A 12,254-nucleotide genomic window follows, 5' to 3' on the forward strand; every position below is an offset into this window, starting at 1 on the left:
AGGTTAGCAGTATTAACAAAAATCCAGGAGGCACTATATGCAATATATACGTTCCTCATCTGAAAAGTATCTATGAAAAAGAGGTGAAGAATTGCAGACTGTATTCCAATTGCATGAAATGCAAATCTGAACAAGCCAAGACAACTCAGGATCATGTCGGCTGGGGATAGTTTTCTTCTCCTAAACCAGTCAATGAAGTTAATGATAGCAATAAATCCATTTCCCACCATTCCAGTGAGGGTCACAGCAACCAGAAAAACTATGCAGAACCATGCAAATAAGGTAGACATCTTTCTGAGCACGAAATAAGTGTTTTCCCAGCGTAATGTTAAATATTAGCAGAGTCTGCTGCTTATGCTGCCTTGTATATGAGCTGTGGAGAGCAGAATACTTCTGCCTTCTTTCGAGACCAGAACAATTTGCAGGGAGAGGAGCAAGCTATTTTCTGTTGTTGATTTTGCTCAGATGCAAATCACACCTGGAAAGATTCTCTTCCTAAATCATGATATAGATTTTCTGCTGTCATATTTGCAAATTCGACGATGGTGCTAAATATCCTCTTTGCATCGGGCTTAAGAAGCAATGATAGATTATTCTTTTACCATTTCTATATTTTGATTAATGTTTGTTCACTAGTATTTTTATTTTTAATCCATCTGTAAGCAGATATGTTTAACAAATGATTTAAGAAAATTCACTGTTTTTGTGAGGGACGTTGTTCCAATTGGTAAGAGAGATAAAGCAAGGTGTTTAATTATGAGGCCTATAGGTGAAATATTTAGAGTTACATTTCCTTTAAAAGGTGCAAACTAGAGGAATTAAAAACAAGGAAGCTGTGCAATAGTATGTGCACCAATATGGACTTTTTCTGTGGTTTATTTCTGTAGATCATGACGTCAATAAAGTGAGATGGTGATGACAGCAACATTTGATAGAAAACTTGGAATGAGTCTGACCAAACACCAGCTGGATCCACTTTGAAGACCTATTCTGTGGCAGTGCAGGCAAGAAAAAGCTTTTTTCTCTGCCTCCATTGCGTCAGGAACGAGGAGTTATCTCTGAAGGACACTGGACCCATCCACCACTGATTTATAACAGCTGGCCTTGACACCAGACTTTTGGGTGGGGTGGAGAGGTTAAAGGAGAAAAATAAAAAGCTTTGATGTGAATGATATTTGGACTAGGGGGAGTTGAGGGTTTAGTTATTTTGTTTATTTGTAAAGCAGGGAATCCGAGTATCGCTTTGTTTATTATTAGAGTTTTTTATATAAATGATATTATATGAAATCCTAATGTATTATATTATTCCCCCTACTTTCCTCTCTTTTGTAATATGTACAGTCATACCTCGGTTTAAGTACACTTCGGTTTGAGTACTTTCAGTTTAAGTACTCCGCGGACCCGTCTGGAACGGATTAATCCACTTTCCATTACTTTCCATGGGAAAGTTCACTTCAGGTTAAGTACGCTTCAGGTTGAGTATGGACTTCCAGAACCAATTACACTCATACTTCAGGTTAAGTACGCTTCAGGTTGAGTACTCCGTGGACCCGTCTGGAACAGATTAATCCACTTTCCATTACTTTCAATGGGAAAGTTCACTTCAGGTTAAGTACAGACTTAACCTGAACCAATTGTGTACTTAAACCGAGGTACCACTGTATTTGTGTGTGTGTGTGTGTGTGTGTGTGTGTGTGTGTGTGTGTATTGCTGTAAGTCACTTGGAGACCTTTGGATGAGAAGTGACTAATGTCTAATAAATGAATGAAATGAATTAATGCTTCGAGTGGTCAGGGGCCTTTTAACCTCTTGCCCACCTGTGGAGAATTTAGACTAAATTATGGCACACGGTGAACAATCTGTTCTGACTTGGACGCTATTGTTGAAATTATTTTTAATGTTACATTAAGTGCCATATTTTGTTGTTGTTTAGTCGTTTAGTCGTGTCCGACTCTTCGTGACCCCATGGACCATAGCACGCCAGGCACTCCTGTCTTCCACTGCCTCCCGTAGTTTGGTCAAACTCATGTTCGTAGCTTCGAGAACACTGTCCAACCATCTTGTCCTCTGACGTCCCCTTCTCCTAGTGCCCTCAATCTTTCCCAACATCAGGGTCTTTTCCAAGGATTCTTCTCTTCTCATGAGGTGGCCAAAGTATTGGAGCCTCAGCTTCACGATCTGTCCTTCCAGGGAGCACTCAGGGCTGATTTCCTTAAGAATGGATAGGTTTGATCTTCTAGCAGTCCATGGGACTCTCAAGAGTCTCCTCCAGCACCATAATTCAAAAGCATCAATTCTTCGGCGATCAGCCTTCTTTAGGGTCCAGCTCTCACTTCCATACATCACTACTGGGAAAACCATAGCTTTAACTATACGGACCTTTGTCGGCAAGGTGATGTCTCTGCTTTTTAAGATGCTGTCTAGGTTTGTCATTGCTTTTCTCCCAAGAAGCAGGCGTCTTTTAATTTCGTGACTGCTGTCACCATCTGCAGTGATCAAGGAGCCCAAGAAAGTAAAATCTCTCACTGCCTCCATTTCTTCCCCTTCTATTTGCCATGAGGTGATGGGACCAGTGGCCATGATCTTGGTTTTTTTGATGTTGAGCTTCAGACCATATTTTGCGCTCTCCTCTTTCACCCTCATTAAAAGGTTCTTTAATTCCTCCTCACTTTCTGCCATCAAGGTTGTGTCATCTGCATATCTGAGGTTGTTGATATTTCTTCCGGCAATCTTAATTCCTGCTTGGGATTCATCTAGTCCAGCCTTTCGCATGATGAATTCTGCATATAAGTTAAATAAGCAGGGAGACAATATACAACCTTGTCGTACTCCTTTCCCAATTTTGAACCAATCAGTTGTTCCATATCCAGTTCTAACTGTAGCTTCTTGTCCCACATAGAGATTTCTCAGGAGACAGATGAGGTGATCAGGCACTCCCATTTCTTTAAGAACTTGCCATAGTTTGCTGTGGTCGACACAGTCAAAGGCTTTTGCATAGTCAATGAAGCAGAAGTAGACGTTTTTCTGGAACTCTCTAGCTTTCTCCATAATCCAGCGCATGTTTGCTATTTGGTCTCTGGTTCCTCTGCCCTTTCGAAATCCAGCTTGCACTTCTGGGAGTTCTCGGTCCACATACTGCCTAAGCCTGCCTTGTAGAATTTTAAGCATAACCTTGCTAGCGTGTGAAATGAGGGCAATTGTGCGGTAGTTGGAGCATTCTTTGGCACTGCCCTTCTTTGGAATTGGGATGTAGACTGATCTTCTCCAATCCTCTGGCCATTGCTGAGTTTTCCAAACTTGCTGGCATATTGGGTGTAGCACCTTAACAGCATCATCTTTTAAAATTTTAAATAGTTCAGCTGGAATATCGTCACTTCCACTGGCCTTGTTATTAGCAGTGCTTTCTAAGGCCCATTTGACTTCACTCTCCAAGATGTCTGGCTCAAGGTCAGCAACCACACTACCTGGGGTGTACGAGACCTCCATATCTTTCTGGTATAATTCCTCTGTGTATTCTTGCCACCTCTTCTTGATGTCTTCTGCTTCTGTTAGGTCCTTACCACTTTTGTCCTTGATTATGGTAATCTTTGTACGAAATGTTCCTTTCATATCTCCAATTTTCTTGAACAGATCTCTGGTTTTCCCCATTCTATTGTTTTCCTCTATTTCTTTGCATTGCTCATTTAAGAAGACCCTCTTGTCTCTCCTTGCTGTTTTTTGGAAATCTGCATTCAGTTTCCTGTATCTTTCCCTATCTCCCTTGCATTTTGCTTGCCTCCTCTCCTCCGCTATTTGTAAGGCCTCGTTGGACAGCCATTTTGCTTTCTTGCATTTCCTTTTCCTTGGGATGGTTTTCGTTGCTGCCTCCTGTATAATGTTACGAGCCTCCATCCATAGTTCTTCAGGCACTCTGTCCACCAAATCTAAATCCTTAAACCTGTTCCTCACTTCCACTGTGTATTCATAAGGGATGTGATTCAGATTGTATCTTACTGGCCCAGTGGCCCACTCTATTAGCCTTTGCCCTGCTTCATTTTGAACTCCAAGGCCAAACTTGCCAGTTGTTCCTTTTATCGTGCCATATTTTAGTTGCATTGTATTCAAGAATGTAGGCAGTATTTTCCCAGATGGCTGGTGTTTGTCCACTTAAGGCTGTGGCACCCTACCTTGGTTTATGTCTGGATCACAAGTTAAATCAGAAGGCAGTGGTGAGAGAAGTTATATGCATTTGCTGGCATTCATATATACAGATGGAGCTGCTTGCATCACACAGACACACATAGAATGGCATGTGGTGCTTGGTCATTGAGTGCTGGCTGGTATGCGGCAAGAGGAAGAGGGAGAAATAATATTTGGATTTTATTTTTAGTTGGAAAGCAACTATTTAGTACAAGAGGTTTAAAGGCTCACACTGGGACCAGAGTGAGACAGAAACCAATGTCTCTTTTGTAATGTAAACATTTAAAACTAAGTCTTACAAGTACTGCAAAGCCTTTTTATTACTTGTGTTAAAGAAATTTTATTTCTGTACAAGAGTCAGATCAGAGATCTTCTGCTGGCACTATAACTAACAGCAATAGGTGATACAGATCCACCGGGTGTACCTTGGGCCTCTGCTTGTCCAGTGCTAATGGATACTTTCCAATATGACAGGATCATTGGACTTGTGAGATCTATTACACGTGTGCTAGACCCTTGCCCTTTGTGACTCATCGAATGGGCCAGCAGGGGACTGGCTGAGTGGGTGAAGGGAGTGGTCAGTGCTTCCTCCCCCTCTACCCCAATAGAGTTTATTAAAGCCTAAAATAAAAGATAAAAGAAAGTAAGATAAATAAATACAAATACAAAGGAAGAAAAAGAAGAAAGCAGAAAGACAAGGAAGGGAGGGTTTCAGAATAATAGAATCATAGAAGGGACTCTGGGTAAATCTACACTTGTAGTTTATAATGTTGAAATGTGTTATTAAAATGTGACACCAGAGTGCAAACCACTGACAAAGGGATACTGCCATTGAACATTATAGAACGTTCAATTTAATAACGGTGAGGAGGAGGAGGAGGAGGAGGAGGAGGAGGAGGAGAAGAAGAAGAAGAAGAAGAAGAAGAAGAAGAAGAAGAAGAAGAAGAAGAAGAAGAGGAGGAGGAGGAGAAGGAGAAGGAGAAGAAGGAGAATAAGAGGAGGAGGAGGAGTTTGGATTTGATATCCCGCTTTATCACTAATCGAAGGAGTCTCAAAGCAGCTAACATTCTCCTTTCCCTTCCTCCCCCACAACAAACACTCTGTGAGGTGAGTGGGGTTGAGAGATTTCAGAGAAGTGTGACTAGCCCAAGGTCACCTAGCAGCTGCATGTGGAGGAGCGGAGACACAATCCCGGTTCCCCAGATTACGCGTCTACCGCTCTTAACCACTACACCACACTGGCTCTCAATGTAGATCAATGTAGATCCAGCATCTGTCAACTAGAGTTTAAAAATTATTGAAAACATTTGCTCCAAGGTAACACCCAACTATTCTACTTTATATAAACCAGTATTTTCTTCACTCCCCAAGCCCAGATGTGGAAAGTTCAGTTCAGTTTTTTTTACAGCAAAAGCCAGCAATACAAAGTACCATAATTCCAAACAAAAAACCAGCAATAACATCACCAGAAGCAGAAAAGTTACACAAAACGAATTTGCAATGTATTATTCAATAGAAGAGATTTACGTTTCTTAATAGCTAAAGTGCAGAATTTGGCCACATCATATGATATTGGACTTGAGGAATCTTCTAGAAGGAATTTTCGTAAGATTTTGGAGGAGAGTTCCAAATAATATTGTAAGGGTATAAATTTTGATAAAAGGGGTAAAATAAGTTGAGCTCGTTCTTCACTATAAAATTCACAGAATAAAAGGATGTGAGTGACAGATTTTACCTTATTGGACATGCAAGAGCAAAGGCGCTCATGAATTCGTACCCACATAAATTTGCCGTACACCACAGCTGAGGGCATTGCCTCAAAATGGGCTCTAGAAAAGGCCCATCTATAGGCTTCGTTAGTGGTGTTAGATAAGTATCGGACAGCTGCAAAGGCTGTACTTTTTATTCCTGGGATAAAAAGTATATATATATATATATATATATATATATATATATATATATCTCTGTAAATCACTTGGAGACCTTTGAATGAGAAGTGACTAATGTCTAATAAATGAATGAAATTAATTAATGCTTTGAGTGGTCAGGGGCCTTTTAACCTCTGGCCCACGTGATGAGAATTTAGACTGAACGATGGACGACGGTAAACAATTTGCTCAGTGCTTTACTGACAGAATCACTCAGATCTGTTCTGATATGACCATGATGATTGTGGATTTTTGTGATTGTTTAAATGGTGAATCAGTAGCCAAAGTAGGTATTGATTGAAACCATAATATCGTTCCAGGCTAAGCATTCATCTTTACCACTGAGACTCTACACAGCAATGACAATTTTAGCTCCTCCCATCTCGACATATCCTTTTTCATTCTAGCCCATGTCTTAACATACTGTAATTGTTTGGAAACATTATAGAATTCATAATTGTTATAGTAAAATTCAAATATTTTACTTTTTTCAAATTGAAACCCTGTTTTTTTCATCAAAACCTTTAGATCTTTTGTAGTCATATTCTTTGTTAATATTTGTGTTTTCTGTTTGTTAACCTTAAAGCCTGGTAACATACCAAAATCATTGAGTTTATCCATAAGGGTATCTATTCCTGCAGTGGGTTTTCCAGAACTAGCATCTAATCACCAGCAAAGGGCTATAATTTATGTTTCTTTAAAAAACTTTCCCCATTTGATACAGTTATCACCAAAAAATTTTTCTTGCAAATCTCTAAACAAAACCATTCCATTCACATTGTCAAAGGCTTTTTCTGCATCCAAAAAGATTAACACAGTTGGCTTCTCATTGCGCCAATCTAGGTACCCCCACATATTTAACACATTTTTAATATTTTCTCTTAACTGTCATTTAGGCAGAAATCCACATTGGTCATGATGAACAAAATCCTGTAAAATCTTCTTTAGTCTTTTTGATTTAGTAAGTTTGTGTATTTGTGAGGAAAGTTGTTCTAATTATTTGGATAATTACAAGATGCCGCTGATGCCACCCTTTATTTATATGACCAGTGTACAACACAACACTTCTACCTTCTAGCAGAACAGAAAAACTTGTCAAGAGAGGAGCAAACTATTTTCAATTGTTTATTGCATTCAGATGCAAATCACACCTGGAAAGATTGTATAACTAAATTGATATCATAAGATATGCAAATATATTTAAGATTTACAAGATATACACATATATGAAAGATATACAAGGAATACACCAATTCAAACCATCCAAATAATTAAAAAAAGAAAAGTGATTGAAACATTATTAAACAACAAAAATGTTAAAGCAGGCAGGGGACCACCTCATTTTGCTATTCCCTTTATTTTATTGTTATGGGCCACCCCAATCTTTGCTGAGCTGTAGCAAGAGATTTCAGGGGTCTTGGCACTTAACCACAGTTTGTGTTTTCTTGGGGGTGGGGGAAGGGAACAGGGGAGTCTGCAGTGTCTTAGAAATAGGGTTTATTCACACATGTTTACACCTGAAGTCTTCAGTGGAGGTGAAGTTCATAGCATTAACATCTCAAGAGGGGTTTGTCCTTCCCAGCATCCAAAGCAGCACTCACTTTTCTCTCTGTAACAGCCTGCTCCAGCCAGCCCACATTGCAGCTATCCTACAGTCCCCACCTGGAGTTCTCCCCACTTCCTGATTCTTCTTCCCAGAATCCCCTGATCTCTTGTTTCCTCTCTTGTAAGACAACACTCCCTCTTCCTATGGTGACATCATGCACTGATCTTACCCTGGCAACCTCCCTCAGGGCCTGGCTGAGCCTTCTGTTCGGTTGACGCCTCCCCTTGGGGGACTAATGGCTGACTATCAGCAGAATTGTTTCTTCAATGTCCCACCATCACCTGGCTGGCCCCATGAGAAAGTTACTAATAGCTGTTGTTATTCCTTGCTTAGTCCAGGAATCCACAAACACTGACCCTTCTTTGAATGAAGAGATTATAAGGAGTCCCTCCTCCCCCGATTTATAACATTATTTTAATTCTTCATTTTTTTAAAAAAGAATTTCCTTAAAACTACCAACCTAACTTCAAAGGCATACCCTGCAGAATGACACAGTGGGTCAAGGGAGCAATGGGTGAGTGCATCTGGCTGTTAACCAGAAGGCTGGTGGTTTGAACCCACCAAGGGACAGCTGCGGGCCGGATCCCTATACTGCACCAGGTTGGACTTGATGCCCCTCGAGGTAACTTCCAACTCAACAATTCTATAAATCTAGGATTCTCTGTCTGCAAGGGCTTGGCAGTTTTGTGCTGCAGAACATCTGCTAGACTGTGTCCTACCATTATTGCTGACCATTTTTTAAAAGAAGAATTTCCTTAAAACTACCAACCTAACTTCAAAGGCATACCCTGCAGAATGGCATGTGCTGCAGAATGACACAATGGGTCAAGGGAGCAATGGGTGAGTGCATCTGGCTGTTAACCAGAAGGCTGGTGGTTCGGAGCTACCCAGGGACACCTGTGGGCCGGATTCCTGCACTGCAACGGGTTGGACTTGATGCCCCCTCGGGGTAACCTCCAACTTCACAATTCTATGAATCTAGGATTCTATGTCTGCAAGGTCTTTGCAGTCTTGTGCAACAGAACCTCTGCTAAACTGTGTCCTACACACCCACAGACAGACAATATTGTTCTTGCAACAGAGGTGGCAGAATTGGTAGCCATTAAGATAGTGTCTTCATTCAGCATTTTAGTTGATGTAGCATCTTGACTGATTCCTGTTTCAGTTTGGGATTAATGAAGATCAGGATAATGGCATGGCCAGAGGAATATGCAGCAACCACATGAAGCAACAAAAAATTCATCTCAATGGCTTCCATGCCATTCCAAGAGAAGAACACTGCCAACATTTCCACAAAAAAGCTAGATATGTAGAGAATGGAGAAAGAAGCCAGAGCTTTGATGGCATTCAGGTGAACTTCGGTGCTGACATCCCTCACACTCTTTCGTAAATAATTTTTGTGCCTCCACAGAGAAGTTAGCAATAAAATGGATGAGGAGAAAAATATAATGCAGGGAAAGAACTCTGGAACAACATATAGAAGCATGGAATACTTACAAAAGTCAGTAGTGTTAATTCCTGAGTTAGTGTTATTGCTTAGAAGTGATCCATATGAACTGCATTCAGACATGAATCTACTAACAATTATTGCCAAAATGGTGGTGATGATTGTAGAGAAGACCACTGTCCCCAGAAGCAGCCAAGGCATCATCCCAGGGAATCTCCGCTTCATTTGGAGGAAGAGAGGGTGGGAGAAGTTGACAATCTTTACACAGTACAAGACACTGAGCCAAGCGGCAAACCAAAGGTTAGCAGTATTAACAAATATCCAGGAGGCACTATATGCAATATATACGTTCCTCATCTGAAAAGTATCTATGAAAAAGAGGTGAAGAATTGCAGACTGTATTCCAATTGCATGAAATGTAAATCTGAACAAGCCAAGACAACTCAGGATCATGTCGGCTGGGGATAGTTTTCTTCTCCTAAACCAGTCAATGAAGTTAATGATAGCAATAAATCCATTTCCCACCATTCCAGTGAGGGTCACAGTAACCAGAAAAACTATGCAGAACCATGCAAATAAGGTAGACATCTTTCTGAGCATGAAATAAGTGTTTTCCCAGCGTAATGTTAAATATTAGCAGAGTCTGCTGCTTATGCTGCCTTGTATATGAGCAGTGGAGAGCAGAATACTTCTGCCTTCTTTCGAGACCAGAACAATTTGCAGGGAGAGGAGCAAGCTATTTTCTGTTGTTGATTTTGCTCAGATGCAAATCACACCTGGAAAGATTCTCTTCCTAAATCATGATATAGATTTTCTGCTGTCATATTTGCAAATTCGATGATGGTGCTAAATATCCTCTTTGCATCGGGCTTAAGAAGCAATGATAGATTATTCTTTTACCATTTCTATATTTTGATTAATGTTTGTTCACTAGTATTTTTATTTTTAATCCATCTGTAAACAGAGATGTTTAACAAATGATTTAATAAAATTCACTTTTTTTGTGAGGGACGTTGTTCCAATTGGTAAGAGAGATAAAGCAGGGTGTTTAATTATGAGGCCAGTAGGTGAAATATTTAGAGTTACATTTCCTTTAAAAAGTGGAAACTAGAGGAATTAAAAACAAGGAAGCTGTGCAATAGTATGTGCACCAATATGGACTTTTTCTGTGGTTTATTTCTGTAGATCATGACGTCAATAAAGTGAGATGGTGATGACAGCAACATTTGATAGAAAACTTGGAATGTCTGACCAAACACCAGCTGGATCCACTTTGAAGACCTATTCTGTGGCAGTGCAGGCAAGAAAAAGCTTTTTTCTCTGCCTCCATTGCGTCAGGAACGAGGAGTCATCTCTAAAGGACACTGGACCCATCCACCACTGATTTATAACAGCTGGCCTTGACACCAGACTTTTGGGTGGGGTGGAGAGGTTAAGAGAGAAAAATAAAATGCTTTGATGTGAATGATATTTGGACTAGGGGGAGTTGAGGGTTTAGTTATTTTGTTCATTTGTTAAGCAGGGAATCCGAGTATCGCTTTGTTTAGTATTAGAGTTTTTTATATAAATGATATTATATGAAATCCTAATGTATTATATTACCCCCCCTACTTTCCTCCCTATAGTAATATGTATTTTGTGTGTGCGTGTATGTATATATAAGATATATTACGACCCGACGTATAAGACGACCCCCGACTTTTGAGAAGATTTTCCTGGGTTAAAAAGTAGCGCTCTCTCTCTCTCTCTCTCTCTCTCTCTCTCTCTCTCTCTATATATATATATATATATATATATATTGCTGTAAGTCACTTGGAGACCTTTGGATGAGAAGTGACTAATGTCTAATAAAGAGAGGAACAAGCTTTTTTCAATTGTTTATTGCATTCAGATGCAAATCACACCTGGAAAGATTGTATTATTAAATTGATATCATAAGATATACAAAGATATCTAATATTTACAAGATATACACATATATGAAAGATATACAAGGAATACACCCATTCAAACCATCCAAATAACTAAAAAAAGAAAAGTGATTGAAACATTATTACACAACAATGTTAAAGCAGGCCGTGGTCCTCCACCTCGTTTTGCTATTCCCTTTATTTTATTGTTATGGGCCACCCCAATCTTTGCTGAGCTGTAGCAAGAGATTTCAGGGGTCTTGGCACTTAACCAGAATCTGTGTTTTCTTGGGGGTGGGGGAAGGGCACAGGGGAGTCTGCAATGTCTTAGAACTATGGTTTATTCACACATGTTTACACCTGAAGTCTTCAGTGGAGGTGGAGTTCATAGCATTAACATCTCAAGAGGGGTTTGTCCTTCCCAGCATCCAAAGCAGCACTCACTTTTCTCTCTGTAACAGCCTGCTCGAGCCAGCCAACAGTCCCCAGTCCTCAGTCTCCACCTGGAGTTCTCCCCACTTCCTGATTCCTCTTCCCAGAATCCCCTGATCTCTTGTTTCCTCTCTTGTAAGACAACACTCCCTCTTCCTATGGTGACATCATGCACTGATCTTACCCTGGCAACCTCCCTCTGGGCCTGGCTGAGCCTTCTGTCTGGTTGACGCCTCCCCTTGGGGGACTAATGGCTGACCATCAGCAGAATTGTTTCTTCAATGTCCCACCATCACCAGGCTAGCCCCATGAGAAAGTTACTAATAGCTGTTGTTATTCCTTGCTTAGTCCAGGAATCCACGAACACTGAGCCTTCTTTGAATGAAGAGATTATGAGGAGTCCCTCCTCCGCCAATTTATAACATTATTATAAATCTTCATTTTTAAAAAAAAGAATTTCCTTAAAACTACCAACCTAACTTCAAAGGCATACCCTGCAGAATGACACAGTGGGTCAAGGGAGCAATGGGTGAGTGCATCTGGCTGTTAACCAGAAGGCTGGTGGTTCGAACCCACCAAGGGACAGCTGCGGGCCGGATCCCTACACTGCACCAGGTAGGACTTGATGCCCCTCGAGGTAACTTCCAACTCAACAATTCTATGAATCTAGGATTCTCTGTCTGCAAGGGCTTGGCAGTTTTGTGCTGCAGAACATCTGCTAGACTGTGTCCTGCAAACCCATATACAGACAA

Source organism: Zootoca vivipara, chromosome 15 (assembly GCF_965207765.1).
Source record: "Zootoca vivipara chromosome 15, rZooViv2.hap1.1, whole genome shotgun sequence".
NCBI classification, from domain to species: domain Eukaryota; kingdom Metazoa; phylum Chordata; class Lepidosauria; order Squamata; family Lacertidae; genus Zootoca; species Zootoca vivipara.